General features: G+C 52.8%; 1 pseudogene; it reads right to left on the bottom strand.

The window, feature by feature from the left end:
- LOC131093377 (uncharacterized) overlaps positions 1–19,268 on the bottom strand; it is a 1,138,058-nt pseudogene that overhangs the window by 632,437 nt on the left and 486,353 nt on the right.

Here is a 19,268-nt window from a genome sequence, read left to right as displayed (position 1 = left end):
CCCCCAGTTTTCCCAGTTTGCCTCTCCTTTGGCCCGGGCCGGGTTCCCCCCGCCCGCAGCGGCTGGAGCAGCCGAGAGCCCCGCACTGCCCATCCCGACCTGTCCCGGCTCCATCCCCGCTCCTGCCGCGGGCTGCCAGAACGGGGCACCGAGGGTGTGGCTGCTGCTGGGGGAGGAGGAGGTGGGAGGGAAGGGCCGGGAGGAGGAGGCAGGGTTAGAGAGGAGGAGCAGGGGGAGGAGAGATGGAAGAGGAAAAGGAGGTGGAGACGAGACAGAGGAAGAGGAGTAGATGGAAGAGGAAAAGGAGATGGAGACGAGACAGAGGAAGAGGAGTAGGGGGAACGGATAAGGAGGAGCGGGAGGAAGAGGACGAGGAGGGACAAAGGCAGATGGAGGCTGAGCTGAGGGAACCAGGCTGTCGATCCCTGCCTGAATTCGCAGCCCTCACCTGTGGGATCATCGCCCCCCCATTGCGTCGGTGAGCGGGGAGGGGGAGCTTGGCCCGGATATCCCTGGGTGTCCCTGGGCTGGGTTTTTTGGGGATGTTTGGAGAATGAAGCAGTCCAAGGCTGAGCGGAAAAGGCCCCTTGGGGGGCATCGGGGGGGTGGCGGTGGCAGCTGCCGGCAGAGGCAGCCTGGAGGAATAGAGCCCTGTGTCCCCCAGGAGCCCAAAGTGGGGAGCCCAGAGAGGGGGGAGCGGCGCCATTGGCGGGAGCCTCAAGAGCCTGGAGAGGGGCAGGGGGGACTCCTTGGAGCCGCTGCAGCCCAGAGCAGAGAATGAGGGGAGAAGGGAGCCTGGGAGACCAAAAAGCCCCGGCATCCCAAAGTGGAGAGAGCGAAGCGGGGGGAGCTTTTGGCATTGCTGGGACTGCCAGCGGCCTGGGGAGGCCGGGCATGGAGGAGAAGGGGGACCCCCAAACCAAGCGTGACCCCCAGCAGCTGGGGCAGGAGGGAACTCTCGAACACCAGAGGGGAGAGACCAGGGACGGGGAACTCCTGGGAGGCTTTTTCAGGGCTGAATCTTTGTGTTTGGGAGGTTTTTGTGGAGCCGAGGTGGCCGGTGACTTGTAGAGATGGACTCGGGCAGAGGGACCTTCAAACTCAATATGTGTTTTTGGGAAGATGAAACAGGAATACCTTATAAATATGATTGTCTGGCAGAAGATTTTCGGAATATAGGAAGAATAAGGAAGATTGAAATGAAAGCAAGCTCTGAGATACCTCAGTTAGGGAACAACTGGAAAACAATGGTGTGGCCCAACTGAAGGTAATCCCCTTTTAATGAAACAGTTCCCTCTGCTTGCAGACAGATCCAAGGGTCAGAGCAGACCCTACTGGCTCGGCAGAAGGGGTCCAAAGAGGAGTTTTTAGGGTGTAAAATGTAACACAGTATGGTGATGTAATGATTTTTGCAGGCTGAATGTAAATGCTGTAGGATTTGCATCTGGTACTAGATTGGTTGGTGAGAAATAGAATATTCAACACAGAAGATGGATTGTATTGTAACGGGAACCTTACTCTCTTACGCTTTTGCTCTCTTACTCTGTTACCCTCTCATCCTCTCTACCCCTCTCTTCTCTCGAGCCTGCTCCGAGCTGTGCCTGGCAGCTCCAAGCAGGGCCCTGCACCCAGGCCCTTTGCAATAAACCACAAGTTCCACGACCTGGCTGCAGAGCTCTCTCGTCTCCGTCTGTCCCGACCGTCCTACCCCCCGACACTCCTACAAACGCGCTCATCCCTTGTTTTCCCCAAACCAGGATTTCCCATTGCCAAAGCCTGGGAGGCTGCGAGGAAGAGGAAGATGCCCCGGGACACTAAGGCAGGTGAGGAGGAAGTCAGTGCCCCTTTCCCCTCTGTGCTGCTCCATCTCCCAGCCCAGCACGGCCCCGGCTGCAGCTCAGCCCTGGGGGATCTCCTTGCCCTTGCCTGTGGCACGGAGGCAAATCCCATCCTGTCCTTGTCCTTCCTCCCCCAGAGCAGGAGCTGAGCATGGAGAGCAGGGAGGACAAATGCCTGCGGCAGAACCTGGTGGAAGAGGCCGTTTTGAACGGCTCCACGGCGCAGGAAGCCAACGGGGAGGAAAAGCCCCTGAGATGCCGCACGAGGAGGGGCTGCAAACGCAGCCGGCGGGGATCTGAGGGGGAAAGAGCCAGCCTGGGCCGGGAAGGCGGGCGGAGACGGAGCCAGAGCTCGGAGCTGGTGCTCCATGAGCAGCTCCGTGGTGGGGAGAAGCCCCACACATGCGTGGAGTGTGGGAAGAGCTTCAGGTGGAACTCCGACCTGATCAGGCACCAGCGGATCCACACTGGGGAGAAGCCCTATGAGTGTGGGGAGTGTGGGAAGAGCTTCAGCCAGAGCTCCAGCCTGATCATGCACCAGAGGACCCACACTGGAGAAAGGCCGTACAGGTGTTCCGTGTGTGGGATGCACTTCAGCCGGAGGTTCAGCTTGATCCAGCACCAGAGGATCCACACTGGGGAGAGGTTTTATGATTGTTCCAGGTGTGGGAAGTGGTTTAAGACCAGCTCCCATCTCCTCCGGCACTATGAAATTCACAGAGAGGAGAAGCCCTTCCAATGTCCCGACTGTGGGAAGGGATTCAAGCAGAACTCCGATCTCACCAACCACCGGCGCGTCCACACAGGGGAGAGGCCCTACGAGTGTGATAAATGCAGGAAGAGGTTTCAGAACAGCTCCTATCTCCTCCAGCACTATCGGATTCACACAGAGGAGAGGCCCTTCCGCTGCCCCGACTGTGGGAAGGGATTCAAGCAGAATTCCACCCTCATCACCCACCGGCGCATCCACACAGGGGAGAGGCCCTACGAGTGTCCCCAGTGTGGGAAGAGCTTCTCCAGCAGCTCTAACTTCACCAAACACGAACGGAGGCACCAGTAAGGGAAGCTCTGTGAGTGCCCCGAGTGCGGGCAGAGCTTCGTGCGCTGCTCCAGCTCCATCCCCCACTGGAGGAGGCACTTTGGGCACAGCCCTGGTCACTCCCATTCCCTGTGATCCATGTTGGGAACACACCTGGCTGCTTCTACTTTTGGTTTGGCCTTAATTTTCCTCTGCTTCACCTTCATCCTTTAAAAGCTCGCAAAACTGGGTGAAATGAAGGAAATTGATCAAATAGATAGATCTGAAGTTCCATAATTTCTCAGTTTTTTTAGAGGGAATTTAGGATTTGGGCACACATTCTGTGTGGAGTGGTGCTGTTGCTAAGAGGCAGGAATTTGATCTCACCCTTCTTGTGTTGCTAAGAACTCCTCCCCTGACCCAAACCCCAACTCCACCCTTGGGATGCCCTATAAAAACTCCGTGGCCCTGCCTTTGCCTTGTCTTTGTTTGGTAAGAAATGGATTCCCAAAGGATCAGCCCTTTTCCCACTGGATTGCAAAGGATCAGCCTCATTCTCCACTGGATTCCTAGAGGATCAAGCTTTTCCCACTGGATTCACAGAGGATCAGCTCTTTTCCACTGGATTCCCAAAGGATCAGCTCTTTTTCTACTGGGTTCCCCGGGGATCAGCCCTTTTCCCACTGGATTCCAAGAGGATCGACCTTTTTCACTGGATTCCCGGAGAATTCTGACTCTGTCACTGTTGGTTTTTTGTTTGTACTACTGCATTTGTATTTTTAATTTTTCCTAATAAAGAACTGTTATTTCTATTCCCATATCTTTTCCTGAGAGCCCCTAATTTCAATTTTTTATTATTATTATTATTATTGTTGTTGTTGTTGTTGTTGTTATTATTATTATTAATAATATTATTATCATCATCATGTTGTTATTACTTTTATTATTAATCAAAGGGAGGGGGTATATAGTTTCCATTCCAGTGGAGGCTCCTGAAATGGGGAGACACCCCCAAGGATGGGCCATGTCAAATAGTTCCTCAAATAGGTAAATGAGTTTATGGTTATGCATGAGGGTCTATGAATATGCAACAGGCTGAAGTAATCAAGCCAGAATAATGAAGGGGTTTCCCCGAAAATAACTGGGGGGTCTTGAAGGCCATAACAACCTTTGCTCGAAGGTCCTTTCTCCCCTTATATCAGCCTGTTGCATGTTCATAGACTTTTTACGTATCCATAGACTACTTTACATATTCCAGGAACAAAATTGGCTTCATCCTGTTTGGGGGTCCCATTCCCCTCCCAGCTCAATTTTGGAGTCCCACCCCCCTCTTTTCCCCTCTCTCCCTCCTCTTTCTGATTGTTCCCCAAGTCCCCTCCCCCGTGTTTGGTTTTGGGGGCTCCAGGCCCCTCCTGCTCCGTTTTGGGGTCCCAACACCGTTTTCGATTAATCAGGATTAATCAGCCCATCTCCAGGATCACCTTCCCCCCCTCCGAAATTCTGCTCCTGGCAACTGATGAGTCATCAGCGAGACACGCTCTGATTGGCTGGAAATTACCCCGCGCGGTCTCTGAGTATTTACCGCAGTGAGAGGCCTTGGTCTGTGCCAGGCAAGTGATGAGTCAGAGTCGGGCCGGGGGCTGATTGGCTGAAAATCGCTGGGTGGGGCCAGTGCTCTGAGTTTGCGCCCAGCAAGTGGAACGTCATCAGTGCCGCGCGTTCTGATTGGTCGGGATCTGTTTATGGGTGGGAACTGGAGGAACTGAGGTTTCTTGGGGTTTATTTGGGTTTATTTAGGGTTTTTTTGGAGTTTATTTGGGATCATTTATGGACTATTTGGGGTTTATCTTTGGTTTTACTTGATTTATTTTTGTTTATTTGGGGTTATTTGGAAGTATTTGGGTTTATTTGGAAGTATTTGGGTTTGTTTGAGTTTATTTGGGCTTTTTTGGAATTATTTGGGGTTCTTGGGAGTTATGTTGGTGTATATGGGAGTATTTTAGGTTTACTTGAGATCATTTGGGTGGTTTTGGGTTTAATTTGTTTCTTTTTGTTTGTTGTTATGGGATTATTTGGGATTTGTTTGTGGTTATTTGGGGCCTTTTCAGGTATTTGGGGTTTTTTCGGGGTTCTTTAGGGTTTTTTTCGAGTGTTTGGGGTTTATTTAGGTTGTTTGGGGTTTATTTAGGTTATTTGGGGTCATGTGGTGTCAAAAGCTCCACGAATGTTTCTCCTGCAAAAATCGGGAATCGCCCCCTCCCCCCCGCCCCCCGGGACCCCCTCAGGGACCCCCGGGAGCCGCCCCGGGCTCGGGCGGGTCCTGCGGGAGGCGCTGGAGAGAGCGGGGGAGGCGCTGGGAGAGGACGGGGGGCTCCGGGAGCTGCTGAGGAGGCGCAGGGACAGGTGAGGGGTCCTGGAGGGGTCGTGAGGGGAATTTGGGGAGGGGTCTTGAGGATGTTTGGGGGCGATTTGGGGAGGGTCTGGGGGAAACTTGAGGGGGTTTTAGCAGGGTCTGGGTGTGCTGGGGGGGCTTTGGGGGGGAATTTGGGGAGGGGTCCTCGGGGGGTGTCAAGATCCGTCCTCATGGACGAGTTTCGTGATGGTTCATGGATTTGATCTCAGGGTGCAAAAAGAACCAACACGGTACAAGGGGGTTTGCAATGATAATCGAAACAAATGCACCTTTATTGAATGACCACAGCAAAATGCGATAGAGGGATTAAGGGAGAGAAAAAGATGGGGGAAGAGAGAGACGAAAGAGAGAAAGAGGGGGATAGAGCTCCAAACGTAGAGACAAAGTCCTTTGGTCCAGTCCAGTTGAGGATCTGCCTGTTATGTCGGGGAGATCTTGAAGTCTGTCGTTAACTCAGAGGTTTTTATTATGATAACTCTATTGGAAATTGCAAGGCTGGGAAACACATAAATAAGGAATAGATGTAACAGGTAGAGCATGCTCTCAGCAGTAAATGAGAGCCATTGTCTTCTTGGTCCAGCGGTCACAACCTGCAGGCAAACATCTCGTCTTGGTCAGCTTGCCTCCCCCACACACCTGCCCCGGGCTGGGGGTTTCAGTCCCGGTCCTTGGAAGGAGCAGAGGGGCCTTTTCACATGGGGGTTCCATGTCTCAGTCCTTGATGGAGAGGCTCCTTCCATCTCAGTCTGTCTGTCACGGTGGTTGTGAAACAGGTGAGGGTCTTCTGTGGGGGGACCACCTGAAACTCAGGAGAAGTCCAGCCAGGCCGAGAGGTGGGACAGCTTCCAAGGCTGTTGTTGCACAAAGGGCACGGTGCCCCGTTCTTCTTCTCATTGGGCTCAGTGTAGCACACAGCAAACAACACCTGTGAGAACAATGGCTTAGCAACGCTCTCAGGTCTCGGCGCCTTTGGTGTGTGTAACTTTCTCCTACAAAGCCAGAGATTTTCAGACAGGGGGGTCTTCTATTCAGTGGTCCGCAAATGATGATCGTGAGGCAGATGAGGGAAAATTCGGACAGACTCTCGCAAGGACCAATTTCAAGTCTTTATTGTTTCTGTTGGCTGTAGTCCATTTGCTCGCCTGCGCTGGAGGTTGTACTTGTGAAAAACGCGAATCACTTGGTTTGAGAATTTTAAAAGTTTAGTAATAGTAAAATTGTTTAAAAATAGTAATATAATTAGAGTTATAAAAATTTGAATAACTGAGATTTAGGACAATACAAGGCAATAAGAACAAAGAGTTACCGAAGCTCTGGGTACCTTTTTCTGGGCAAAATAAGCCCAAACAAGGACACACATGTAAAGAAATTAACCTTTAAAAGCAATAGCCTATTGCATATTTATACATCTCATGCATGATGCATAAATTCTATTCAAACAAAGGATTCTGTCTGGTCAGTGTCAACTTCTTCCTTTGAATGCTAATGGAGTCTTCAGGGCTGAGCAAGGTGGGAAAAACTTAGTTTCTTCTGATAATGGAGCAATAAATTGTTTTCCTGAAAGATTTATCTGTCCTGTGGTTGCTTTCTGGTGTGAATACCTCGTTCCTTTCTTTACAAAATATCCTAGTATTGAAGATTGCAATGCAAGATGTTTTCAATTACCATCTGTATGGCAGATTATCTTTTGTCAAGTGGGCAGTTTGCCTTATCTCTCTCTTTGAGAGACCACATTCACACCTCCCTCTGGAGGGGACATCTGCTGATAAGAGACGATTGAATGTCACTGCATGACTGATAAGAACTACAGCATCCCAGTGTGAGATGCTCTGCCCAGAGGGAGGAGCCAAGCATTGCTACCCAGGTATAATCCAGAAGTTTTTGAGACACTAGCATGGGATTTGAGACACTTTCTCCATGGGATTCCCCAGAGGAACAGCAGCTGTCTCTTCTTCCATGGGATCTTCAGAGGAAAAACACATCCTTCTCTACAGGACACCCTTGCTCCAACAGAACCACACCTGACTCTCCAGGAGCAGTGCAGCCACATTTCCAATTGGACTGCTACCAACACCAGGGTGTCAGGTTGGGTTCTGACTCTGTCGGTGTTGTTCTAGTATACTGCATTGTTTCTTTTATTCTTTTTTTTTTCTTTTCCCTAGTAAAGAACTGTTATTTCTTGCTCCCATATTTTTGCCTGAGAGCCTCTTAATTTAAAATTTATAGCAATCAGGAGGGGTGGGGAGGGTTTACATTCTCCATTTCAGGGGAGGCTCCTGCCTTCCTTAGCAGACTCCTGTCTTTCCAAACCAAGACCCTTGCTATCCATCAGAAGGCAGAGGCTGTTGTCCCTTCCTGGAATGATTTTTGCTCGGAAGTGATTATCTGCAGCACAAAATCACCATCCACTGTTGACTTTCACAGGACAATGCCATTCTTACAGAGATACTGTCATGTTGCCTTGTGTGCTTCTGGCTGTTTTTCTTGCTCTCTGGATGAAAACATCAGCCCAGCGTCTGATGGCCAATGCTGCGGGTGCTGCCCCTCTGCCTGTGGCCAGCAGTTCATGTCCAAACACAAGCGGGTGCCTTCTGGGCAAGGGGATGAACTGGCACGAGCAGCCAGTTTCCCTGGTGAACCTGGCAGGAGCCTGGGCAAGTTAAGAAGATTCGGATGACCCTGGCATGAGAGAGCGTGTGCTGTGTCTCTGAAGATGCTGCCAGTACTGTGAAGGAAGAGCCAAGACAAGCGCTGGAAGCAGACACATCCTGCCAATTTCTGCTCTTCCATGGACACGGAACACACTTGTTCCCCCAGCTCCAGAACACTCGATGCAGCAACAAAAACATTCCTGCAGGAACCACCAAAGGCCAAGGGGCGTTTGGTCACTTTCCCTTCCACACCTCACGCTCGGGCAAATTGCGCAGACCAAGCAGCCTTTCCCCTCTTCCCCATTGGCCTGAAGACACTGTGCACCAAGAGAAAGCTCCTGGACACCCGGCTATCCAACACAGCAATTTAATGTTTCTCGAGTGGGTGAAGGGAAAGGAAGTGCTGGCACAGGAGAGGTGTTCCCCGCAGGCTCAGGTGGCCACAGCAGACGCAGCCTCCCGGCTCAGTTCTGCACAGCGCCGCGGCAGGACACTCAGCCACGGGCACACAGGAAAGGCCGCGACTTCCAGAGGTGGCGGAGTTGGTCTCGCATCCTCTGGAGCCGGGAGGAGGGAACGCTCTGTACAGCTAAAAGGATGTGCAGAGCTTGAAGCGCCAGGCATGAGATGGCAGGGCTGCTGTCATCCGTCACGTCCTGAAGGGCTGCAGAGAGAGAGAAACAGAGGCACAGTCAGAGGCTGGATCTGCGGGCAGCTGGGCAGAGCCTCCAGCCTCGTCCGTGCCACGCAGCTCCGGGCACGGCCTGGAGGAAGCAGGAGCCAAGAAGGACGAGCTGGCAACTGCTGGCCAGGAATGCCCCGCAGGCCCCTGCAAGGTGTCTGTGCTGTGGCCCCGCTGCCCTTGGGGCGCGCAGGGAGCGGAGCCGTCGGCGTGCGGGCCAGGGAACGCAGCTGCCAGCGGCAGCCCCCGCCGAGAGCCCCCGGACCTCACTCACCGCTGCAGATGATGCGGAACTGCGGCTGCTGCCCTGCCAGGTAGCGCCCGGCCATCCCTGGGGAACACAGAGCGTGTCCTGCCTTCAGAGCCACAGCTGCCGCCCATGGGCGCTGCCAGCCCTGAGGCCACACGCCCTGCTGGCCCGGCAGGGCTCAGCCCGGGCCCCTGGCGCACGCTGCCGCCCCAGGGCACGGCTGCCAGAGGGCGGCAGCAGCAATGCCCAGGCCAGCGGGGGCTGCCCATGCCCGCGCCCGGATCCTGCTGCCGGCACAGCAGGCGGGGCCGGGCCCGAGCTGCGGCAATGGGGCGGGCCGGGGAGGGAGCCGGGCTTGGCGCTCACCCATGAACCTGACGGCCGCCTCTCGCAGGGGCTCCTGTGCGCTCTGCAGGTACGGCAGGGCCAGGCACAGGTATTTGGCCACTCGGCTCCTGTCCTCTGCCAGCTGCAGAGAGCGGCAGGGCACGGAAGGAAAGGGCCCTGCCCCTGGGCCGGGCGCTCCCTACGGCCGGCGCTGCTCCCCCTGCCCACAGAGCCCCGAGGCCCGGCCAGCAGCCGCAGGCGCCTGGCTCGGCACGGGGCACAGGGCCCGGCGAGCCGCGGTGCCGCCCCGCAGCAGAGCCCGGCTGGCTCGGGGCTCCGTCGGCACCGGCCGTGGGGCCACAGGAGCCTGGAGCAGAGCCCGCACGGCCCAGGGAAGGGAGCGGCGTGTGGGGCGCAGGCCGGTGCCCCTGCGTGCGGCACTGGGCAGGGGCCACATCTGCCACCCCCACAGACTGGGCGCCGTGGGCAGGCGGCTGCTCCGGGGATTGGGCTGGGCATTCCAGGCTGTCCTTACCAAGCACACTTACACTGGGCTGTGCTGCCAGCACAGGATATCAAATTTCACGGTGGCACAGGCGCTCCGTCTCTTTCTCTGTGTCCTGGGGGGCAGGTGTGGCTGCCCGAGGCCTGTCGGGGCTCTTCCACCCTTCCATCCTCGGGCCAGGCCTACCTCACCCAGCCCCCAACCAGCCAGGAGCTGGGCAGGGGAGGCCCGACCTGCTTCCCTCGCTGGAACCCAAGAGAGCTTCCCCCGGGAGTGCTCTGCTTTTTAACCCCTGGGTTCTCAGAGGTGTATCCAATGTCTCCAGTGGCCAAACCAGGTGCCAGTATTCAAATGTGAGCACCAACTGGCCTGACCACTTCATATCCCAGAAAACTAACTTCCTCTCAAACCACGACATCTATATAATCTCAGTCCAGTTTATCCCAGTCTGTAGGAACCCAGTCCATTTGATCCCAATCCATATTTGATCCCAGTCCATATCTGATCCCTGTCCATAGCTTATCCTAGTCCACATTTGATCCCAGTCCAGTTTATCCCAGTCCATAGTTGATTTTAGTCCATATTTGATCCCAGTCCATTTTTTATCCCAATTCATATTTGATCCCAGCCCGTATTTGATCCCAGTCTATATAAGCTCAGTCCAGTTTATCTCACACTGTAGGATTCCAATCAATAATTGATCCCAGTGAATAGTTGACCTCAGTCCATATTTGATCCCAGTCCATATTTGATCCCAGTCCCTATTTGATCCAAGTCCCTGTTTGGTCCTAGTCCATATTTGATCCCAATCCCTATTTGATCCTAGTCCATGTTTGATCCCAGTCCGTGTTGCCCTGCACACATTCCAAAAGTCTGCAATTCCAGCTCCGAGCCAGGAAAATATGTTCCCCCTCTTGAAGGGAAATGGAGCAAAATCCTACAGAGACATTTCCCTGCCAGCCTTCAGGACTTCAGCTCCTGGGACTGGGAATTAAAATAATATTGGGAAATAAAATAATAAATAATCAGGGGAGGGTCTGTGGGGACAGAGGGGTAACTAAATCAGGGCAGGGGTCAATTAAATCAGGGGAAGGGGAATTAAAACAGGGAAAGGGTAAATTAAATCAGGGGAGGAGTCAGTTTAATCAGGGGAGGGTCTTTGGTGGGCACTGGGGCAATAAATCAGGGGAGGGTATTGGGTGGTCACTGGGGCAATTAAATATAGGGAGGGTCTCTGGTGGTGCCTGGGTCAATTAAATCAGGGCAGGGTCTCTGGTGGTCCGTGGGCCCAGGGAGACACTGAGAGAGAAACGGAGCAGGCAAAGAGAGGGAGGAGAGAAAAGGGACACAAAGACAATGAGCTGAGAAGGCGGCACTCTGCAAACAGAACTGCAACAGACTGAACATGAACGGGAGAGAAATCAGTAAGTCTCAGAGTTTTATTTGCTGTCAAATACATCCCACACACCCAGCCCCACACAATCTCCATCCCACCACTCTAATTGAGACCCCACGACTCTAAATCATTTCCCAACCTCATCTCAGCCTCATGGCTGCAGAATTGAGTGAGTTTGGCATGGGATTGAGTTTTTTGAGGTGGGTTTGAGCTCTTTTTGGGGTCAGATTGAGCTGTTTTCACTGGGATTTGAGTGATTTTGAGGTGACAGATCCATTCCTCTTGGCTTTTGCAGTGCAAAGAGATGGAGATTAGAGAAAAATTAAGGTGAAATTAAAAGGCGAAACAGCCAGGTGTTCTCAACATGGATCACAGGGAATGTGGCTCACCTGGGCTGTGGCCAAAGTGCCTCCTCCAGTGGGGGATGGAGCTGGAGCAGCGCACGAAGCTCTGCCCACACTCGGGGCACTCACAGGGCTTCCCTTAGTGGTGCCTCCGTTGGTGTTGGGTCAAGTGAGAGCGGCTGGAGAAGCTCTTCCCACACTGGGGACACTCGTAGGGCCTCTCCCCAGTGTGGATGCGCCGGTGCGTGACGAGGGTGGAGTTGTGCTTGAATCCCTTCCCGCAGGCGGGACAGCGGAAGGGCCTCTCCTCTGTGTGAATCCGATAGTGCAGGAGGACACTGGAGCTGGTCGGAAACCTCTTCCTGCATTTATCACACTCGTAGGGCCTCTCCCCAGTGTGGATGCGCCGGTGGGTGATGAGGGTGGAGTTGTGCTTGAATCCCTTCCCACAGTCGGGGCATTGGAAGGGCCTCTCCTCTCTGTGAATGCGATAGTGCTGGAGGAGAACGAAGCTGGTCTTAAACCTCTTCCCACACTTGGAACACTCATGCGGCCTCTCCTCAGTGTGGGTCATCTGGTGCTGGATCAGGCCGGAGCTCTGGCTGAAGCACATCCCACACTCGGAACACTTGTATGGCCTCTCCCCAGTGTGGGTCCTCTGGTGCCTGATCAGGTGGGAACTCTGGCTGAAGCTCTTCCCACACACCCCACACTCGTGGGGCTTCTCTCCAGTGTGGGTCCTCTGGTGCGTGATCAGGTGGGAGCTCCAGCTGAAGCTCTTCCCACACTCCCCACACTCGTAGGGTTTCTCCCCAGTGTGGATCCTCTGGTGCTTGATCAGGTCGGAGTTCCGCCTGAAGTTCTTCCCACACTCCACGCATGTGTGGGGCTTCTCCCCATCATGGAGCTGCTCATGGAGCACCAGCTCCGAGCCCTGGCTCCGTCTCCGGCCGCCTTCCCGGTCCAGGCTGGCTCTTTCCCCCTCAGATCCCTGCCAGCTGCGTTTGCAGCCCCTCCTCGTGCGGCATCTCCGGGGCTTTTCCTCCCCGTTGGCTTCCTGCGCCGTGGAGCCGCTCAAAACGGCCTTTTCCACCAGGTTCTGCCGCGGGCATTTGTCCTCCCTGCTCTCCATGCTCAGCTCCTGCTCTGGGGGAGGAAGGACAAGGACAGGATGGGATTTGCCTCCGTGCCACAGGCAAGGGCAAGGAGATCCCCCCAGGGCTGAGCTGCAGCCGGGGCTGTGCTGGGCTGGGAGATGGAGCAGCACAGAAGGGAAAGGGGCACTGATTTCCTCCTCGCCTGCCTCAGTGTCCTGGGGCATCTTCCTCTTCCTCGCAGCGTCCCAGGCCTTGGCAATGGGAAATCCTGGTTTGGGGAAAACAAGGGAAGAGCACATTTGTAGGAGTGTCGGGGGGTAGGACGGTTGGAACGGACGGAGACGAGAGATCTCTGCAGCCAGGTCGTGGAACTTGCGGTTTATTGCAAAGGGCCTGGGTGCAGGGCCCTGCTTGGAGCTGCCAGGCACAGCTCGGAGCTGGCCTGAGAGAAGAGAGGGGTAGAGAGGGTGAGAGGGTGAGAGAGTAAAAGGGGAAGAGTGTATGAGAGTAAGGTTCCCGTTACAATACAATCAATCTTCTTCTGTGTTCAATATTCTATTTCTCACTAACCAATCTAGTACAAGATACAAATCCTACAGCATTTACATTCAGCCTGTAAAAATCGTTACATCACCATACTGTGTTACATTTTAAACCCTAAAATCTCCTCCTTGGACCCCTTCTATTGAGCTAGTGGGGTCTGCTCTGACCCTTGGATCTGTCTGCAAGGAGAGGGAATTGTTTCATCAAAAGGGGATTACCTTCAGTTGGGCCACACCATTGTTTTCCAGTTGTTCACTAACTGAGGTATCTCAGAGCTTGCTTTCATTTTAATCTTCCTTATACTTTTTATGTTCACAAAATCTTTTGCCAGACAATCGTATTTATAAGACTTTCCTGTTTCATCTTCCCCTAAACACATTGAGTTTGAAGGTCCATCTGCCCAAGTCCATCTCTACAAGTCACTGGCCACCTGGGCTCCAGAAAAACCTCCCAAACACCCAGATTCAGCCCTGAAAAAGCCTCCCAGGAGTTACCCGTCCCTGGTCCCTCCCCTCTGGCGTTCAGGGGTTCCCCCCTGTCCCAGCTGCTGAGGGTCATGCTTAGATTGGGGGTCCCCGTTGTGCCCGGTGCCTGCCCTGCCCGGGCTGCTGGCAGTCCCACCAATGCCAAAAGCTCCCCCCGCTTCACTCTCCCCATTTCGGGATGCCGGGGCTTTTTAGGCTCCCGGCCTCCCTTCTCCCCTCATTCTCTTCTCTGGGCTGTGAATGAGACGAGGGCTGGTTGTCCCAGACATGCCAAGTGAGTGCTGGAGTCTCCCACGCTGCGTTTCCAACTTTCCTCGAGGGAAGCAGCCAGTAAAGAGACACAGCGAGTGATAAGAGGAGTGAGAGAATCCCCCGGAGTAACTGGGACTGGGTCTCAGAGAGGGGCTGGACCCCTCGGAGGAAGGGAGCAGAGGAGTTTCCGAGCCCAATCCACTAGGAAACGGGACAAAAGGGGCTCCTAAAAATGCTTTTGGTTTGAGGGATAAGAGAGCCCAAGAGCATCCAGAATGAAAACCTGCTGGATTGAGGAATTAACATTCCAAGAGCATCCATGGTTGGGCAGAATTCTGCCGGATTGAGGATATGCTCAAGAGCATCTGGGGTTGGACAACACAGCTGGGTTGAGGGATATCCAAGAGCACGGGGAATGGCAAGGAACACCTAAACTTGTAATAGGTGATGTGAAAGTGATGTATATGGTAGAGATAATTAAAGCTATTAATGTATAAAATATTGTAAAATCCACATTATGTCTTTTGACCATCCTGGCCAGGAGCAGTGTCTTATTCATATACATCTAGTTCCTGGACATGGTTGAGATAAAAATCGGGGTTTTTAATGAAAGAATAGAAGCTTCCAGGGCAATAATAGCTGGCTTCCCCGGGTCACAATGTCCAGCCAAGAGTGATTTTCGTCTCGATGATTATACAGCTACCACAATGATCCAGAGCCCCACCCTGATGCATGTGAATGCTGACTTCCCCGGAGTCTACTGACAACATCAGACACCGGGACTGAGTCTTTGTCCACCTCTGCACAGGTAAAGACATGGTTATGAATGGGAAGAGACACAAAGAACATTCGGTCATCTCTGTCTCGAGCCGAATAAATTGTAAAAGAACTCGCTGCGTCAGGCAGCATTTGTGAACAGGGGGAGACTGACATTCGGAGCTCAGATCCGTGTTCACCCAGCACCGAACCCGGGCTCGACGCTGACCCTTGGCTGTGGTAGTGTATATGACCAAACTTCAGTCTCACAGACAAATTAAGAAATCTTTGCTAAATTTTCCTATAGGTTTGGCTCTCGATTTGATCATTTATAACAGAAGGTACCTTATTGTTGTCTTGTTGTGTGTGAGAGTGAGTCACACACAAAATCAGCCCTTCCCGGGTGGGTGGGAAGTGGGGCTGTGGAAAGAGGAGTGTGTGACCCACAAATAAGCCATTGTTCTCCTGGGCGTGTGGGGGCTGTGGCATAAGGTACAGGTGACCTGCAAAGGGGCCATTGTCCCCAGGGCGTATGAGGGGGCCGTGGCTAAAGAGTGTGAGTGACACACAAATCAGCCTCACAGGTGAACGGCACCGGAGGCAGCAGAGTCAGGGCCCTCCCAGGAGGCCCGGAGATACTGAGACCCAGAGGCCACCCCAAGGTGAGGGGGGCCACAGGGACCCGCGATTCTCTGTCAACAGGGATCCACTCTGTGTCCTGAGGGTGGGAAAGAATGTGTGGAAGTGAATGAGAAATAAAAGTGAGTGAATGTAGACGAATGAAAGTATAGGTAATGTAGATTCTGTATTTTAAGCTTCACTATATCTCCTTGGAGGGAGGTGTATTGTACTGAAAGTAGTGTGAGAAAAAAGATTTTTATTTTTGTGTGTGTAGTTGAAAGAAAAGTGGTATTTAGGTTGTTAGTGAATGCGAAAAACTGAGGCAGAAGATGAATAGATAAGATCTTGAAAAAAGACACAGAAAACCTGTAAGTTGGATACAGGGGGAAAAAAGAAAAAAAAAATAGAGATACAACTTGCAAAAGGAGAAAATACAGGGTATGCAGTAGTCGATGGGAAAAACATGCAAACTATGGAAAAAGGGAAATTAACCTTAAACTAGTAAGCTCAAACTTGTGAATTATATACTTTAAAAAGAGCACTAGAATATTTAACACAAAATAAAGGAACTATATATATTGATTCAAGGTATGCCTTTAGAGCAGTACATACCTTTAAAAAATTTGGAAAGGAAAAAGATTACTTAATTCAAGAAGAAAAGGACTAGTACATGAGGAACTTATTTCAGAGGCACTACAATTACCTAAAAGAGATAGCTATAGTACATATTAGGGAACTCCAAAAGGAAAAGACCCCAGAAAGAAGAGGAAATAATTTGGCAGATCATGAAGCTAAGGACACAGCAGAAAATGGAGCTGAAAGAGTTATGTTAATATTAACTCCAAACCAGGAAAAACTGGAAATTCCAAAGTTTAGGGAAGCTGAGAAAATAGAATTAAACAAGACAGGAAATGAACAAGATAAATCAGGGGAATGGAAACTTCATGATGGAAGACAATTACTTAATAAAATGTGCTCATTAGAAAAATATTAGAAGACATGCATCAGAAAACCCACTGGGGTACTCAAGCTTTGTGTGACCATTTTCTAAGGAACTATGGGTGTACTGCGATTTTGGAGCAGCAAAGCAAGTAATTGAAAGATACTTAATTTGCCAAAGGATAAATAAAAAGGTGATGGGAAAAAAAAAAAAAAAAAGGACATCATGAGTTAGCTCATTGAGCATTTCAAAGTATCCAAGCAGAAGTTTAGATTTGCTAGGCTCTGGATTTATTTGTAAAAAAACCCATTTAATCTTGAAGACAATATGCCATATGTTAGACATGAGATTTTAGAAGAAAAAAATGTTTAAAATATCAGAAACCTCTGAGAAAAAACAAGAAAACAAAGAGGGATATGAAAGGGAAGGGAACAAGAGGAAAAATCAGAGAGCGGGATCCTCTGCAGGTCTTGCCCCCTCCGTTCGCAGCCCAGGGGCCTGTCCCGGGTCCCGGCTCGCTGCCCGCCTCAGCTCCGCCTGCCCCGGTTTCCATCCCAGGTGCGGCCTCACTGCCCAGGGCAGCTCCACCTGCCCCGGCACTGTCGCTCAATTTGTGTGCCCTGCACCCACTGCCTGGCCCGCGGCCACTCTGCCAGCCAGGCTGGGGAAGATGGGGGTTGCTCTGTCCTGCCGCCTGCTCCGAGGTCACCACGCCCACCGCACCCAGGGGGGGTCCCAGCCATCCCATCCCCGGCTGCCCTGCCCGTGCCACCTGCGCTGGGCACCGCCGCTGCTGCCGGGCTCTCCCACCTGCCTTTGCTCTGCCGGGAGCTGCCGGATCAGCCGCCATCAGCCATGTGGGGGCTACCCACGTTCCCCCTCGGACTCCACGGGAAGATCCCCCTCTGGTGATTCTGGCAGCAGACCCTGCCCACACTCCCACCGAGCCTCGGCGGGATATCCTCCCCTGACCCCGTCCTGCTCTGAGTTGCGTCCCCTTGGCAACCACAGCTCCGGCTGTTCAGGGAAACTCTCTCTCTCTACAGGAAGCACCTTATTGAAACACTAGGAGCTCAGTTAAAAGGCAGCCCTCTCCAAATTCTTTCCCAAAACATGGGAGAAAGGCTAGAGAAAGTAAAAAAGTGAAAGAGTTAGCTGAAGGGATTGCTCTATTTCGTTTCAGAGAGGTTCCCATGGGAGGGACGCGCTGCCCCGCCCCGCAGGAGCCACCAGCGCCCCTGCCGGCCGTGCCCAGAACTGCACCCAAGGGCAAAGCGCCGCAGCCCAAAGGCCGGGACTGGGTCCGGGCTCTGTTTGCTGTCAGTGCCGCAGCTGTTGGTGTTTGTTTGCTTTATTATACACACTAGTAAAGAACTGGTATTCCTATTCCCATATCTTTGCCTAAAAGCCCCTTGATTTCACTATTCTAAACATTAAGAGGGATGGGGTTTGCATTCTCTATTCCAAGAGAGGCTTTTTCTGCCTTCCCGAGCAGACACCTCTCTTGTAAAGCAAGACAAGCACCCACAGGCACTGAGGGGGCTGCAGGAGGGGCACAAGAAGGCCCTGCAGCACTTGGGCAAAAAGGCACAGCAGGTGAGTGCAAGAAGGGAGCAGCAAAAGGCCAAGCTGAAGGGAAAGGCCAGGGCACAGTTCCTACAGCCCTGAGGGATCAACCCCAGGGCCCAAGGGGGCCCCAGCACCCAGGGCACGGGCTCGGCCACAAGCACCTGGCAGAGGCATTGCCCTCCTCGGCAGGGGAGAGCCCACCCAAACAGCCCCTGGCAAGGAACCAGGGCTCCAGCTGCAGGGCACAAGGACACTGCAAGCACAGACAGCAGCACCCTCAGGACCAGCAAGTCCACCCCTTGATGGACATGGATTGGCAGGGCTGTCACAGCTCCCATCACACCAGGGACCCTCCACACTGCAGCCCTTGAGAACATTCAGGGTGGGTCTGCATTGAGAGGAGGCATTTCCTGATGGACACAGGGGCCTCTAAATCCACTCTAAATCTTAGACCTAAGGGGGGGGAAATGCTAAAAATATGTTTAATTAGCGAGGGAATAAGTGGGAAAGATGTATGGGTTTATTCAATCACTCTAAGTAGATCCGGGAGATGGGTTTGAAATGCGTGAATTTTTATTTGATCCTAATTGTTATAATGATTTACTGGGAAGGGATTTGATCGCTAAACTCATAACACAAATTAATATTATAAAAAGGGATACAGAGGCCGGTTCTGTTGTACCTCTGTGCCAAATATCTGGCCAGGCCTATGCTGAAGTGAACCCTGAGGTTCTGGCAGCCCCAGGAAAATAGGGAAAATTAGATATGGAGCCTCTCCAAAGTACTCTGAAGCAACCAGGACAAGTGGCGTCTAAAAGCAACACCCTGTTCCAGGGGAGGGAAGGAAGGGGAATCAGACACAGCGCAGGTCACCACCCCATGCTCAGCTCAACCCACGCAGCTGTGGGTGCTTGTGAGAGCCTGGCACTGAAATGCCCTGAGCAGGAAGGCTTCAACATCTTCTGCTGACACCATGGCACCTAACGGGGGGGCAAAAGCAATTCTCACTGCTTCAGCAACCACTGGAGCAGATATCAAGGGATATTCTCCCACAGGAAGCTGGGCTGGCACTGAGCCTGCCCTGGCACTTTGCTGCTGCCAACACCCAGCCAGGACATCGGCTCCTGCCCAAGGAGTGCAAAGCAGCACCACTGGTGGCCAAGGGGCCCATGCCAAGTGTCCCTGAGGCCAGAAACAGCCGCCAGCACAGCTCAACACGGGGGGGACCCCTCAGCCTGGCCTGAAGGGCTCTGAAGCCCCGGAGATTTGCACTTCCCGCCCACAGCAGGAGGATGGGAGGCTGCCCCTGAGCCTGCCCTGAAGGCAACACAGCAGCAGCCAGGGCTCCACAGCGGCCAAGCCCCTGCGCCTGCCCACAGATCCTCGGCTGGAATCCTCTGCAATCCTGGCCACCCTCCTCTGCCATCTCCAGCCACTGAGCTCTGGGGCTCACTGACACCCACACTCTGGGCTGCCTGCCATTGCAGTGCTGCAAAATGTACTGAGTTTGTTCCTTTTAAATCTTATTTCTTTGCTCAGGCTTGGTTTGTCTTTGCCTTTGGGAAATGAATTTTAAAGCCT

Source organism: Melospiza georgiana, chromosome 25, assembly GCF_028018845.1.
Source record: "Melospiza georgiana isolate bMelGeo1 chromosome 25, bMelGeo1.pri, whole genome shotgun sequence".
NCBI lineage: Eukaryota > Metazoa > Chordata > Aves > Passeriformes > Passerellidae > Melospiza > Melospiza georgiana.
This window is presented reverse-complemented; position numbering and strand designations above follow the sequence as displayed.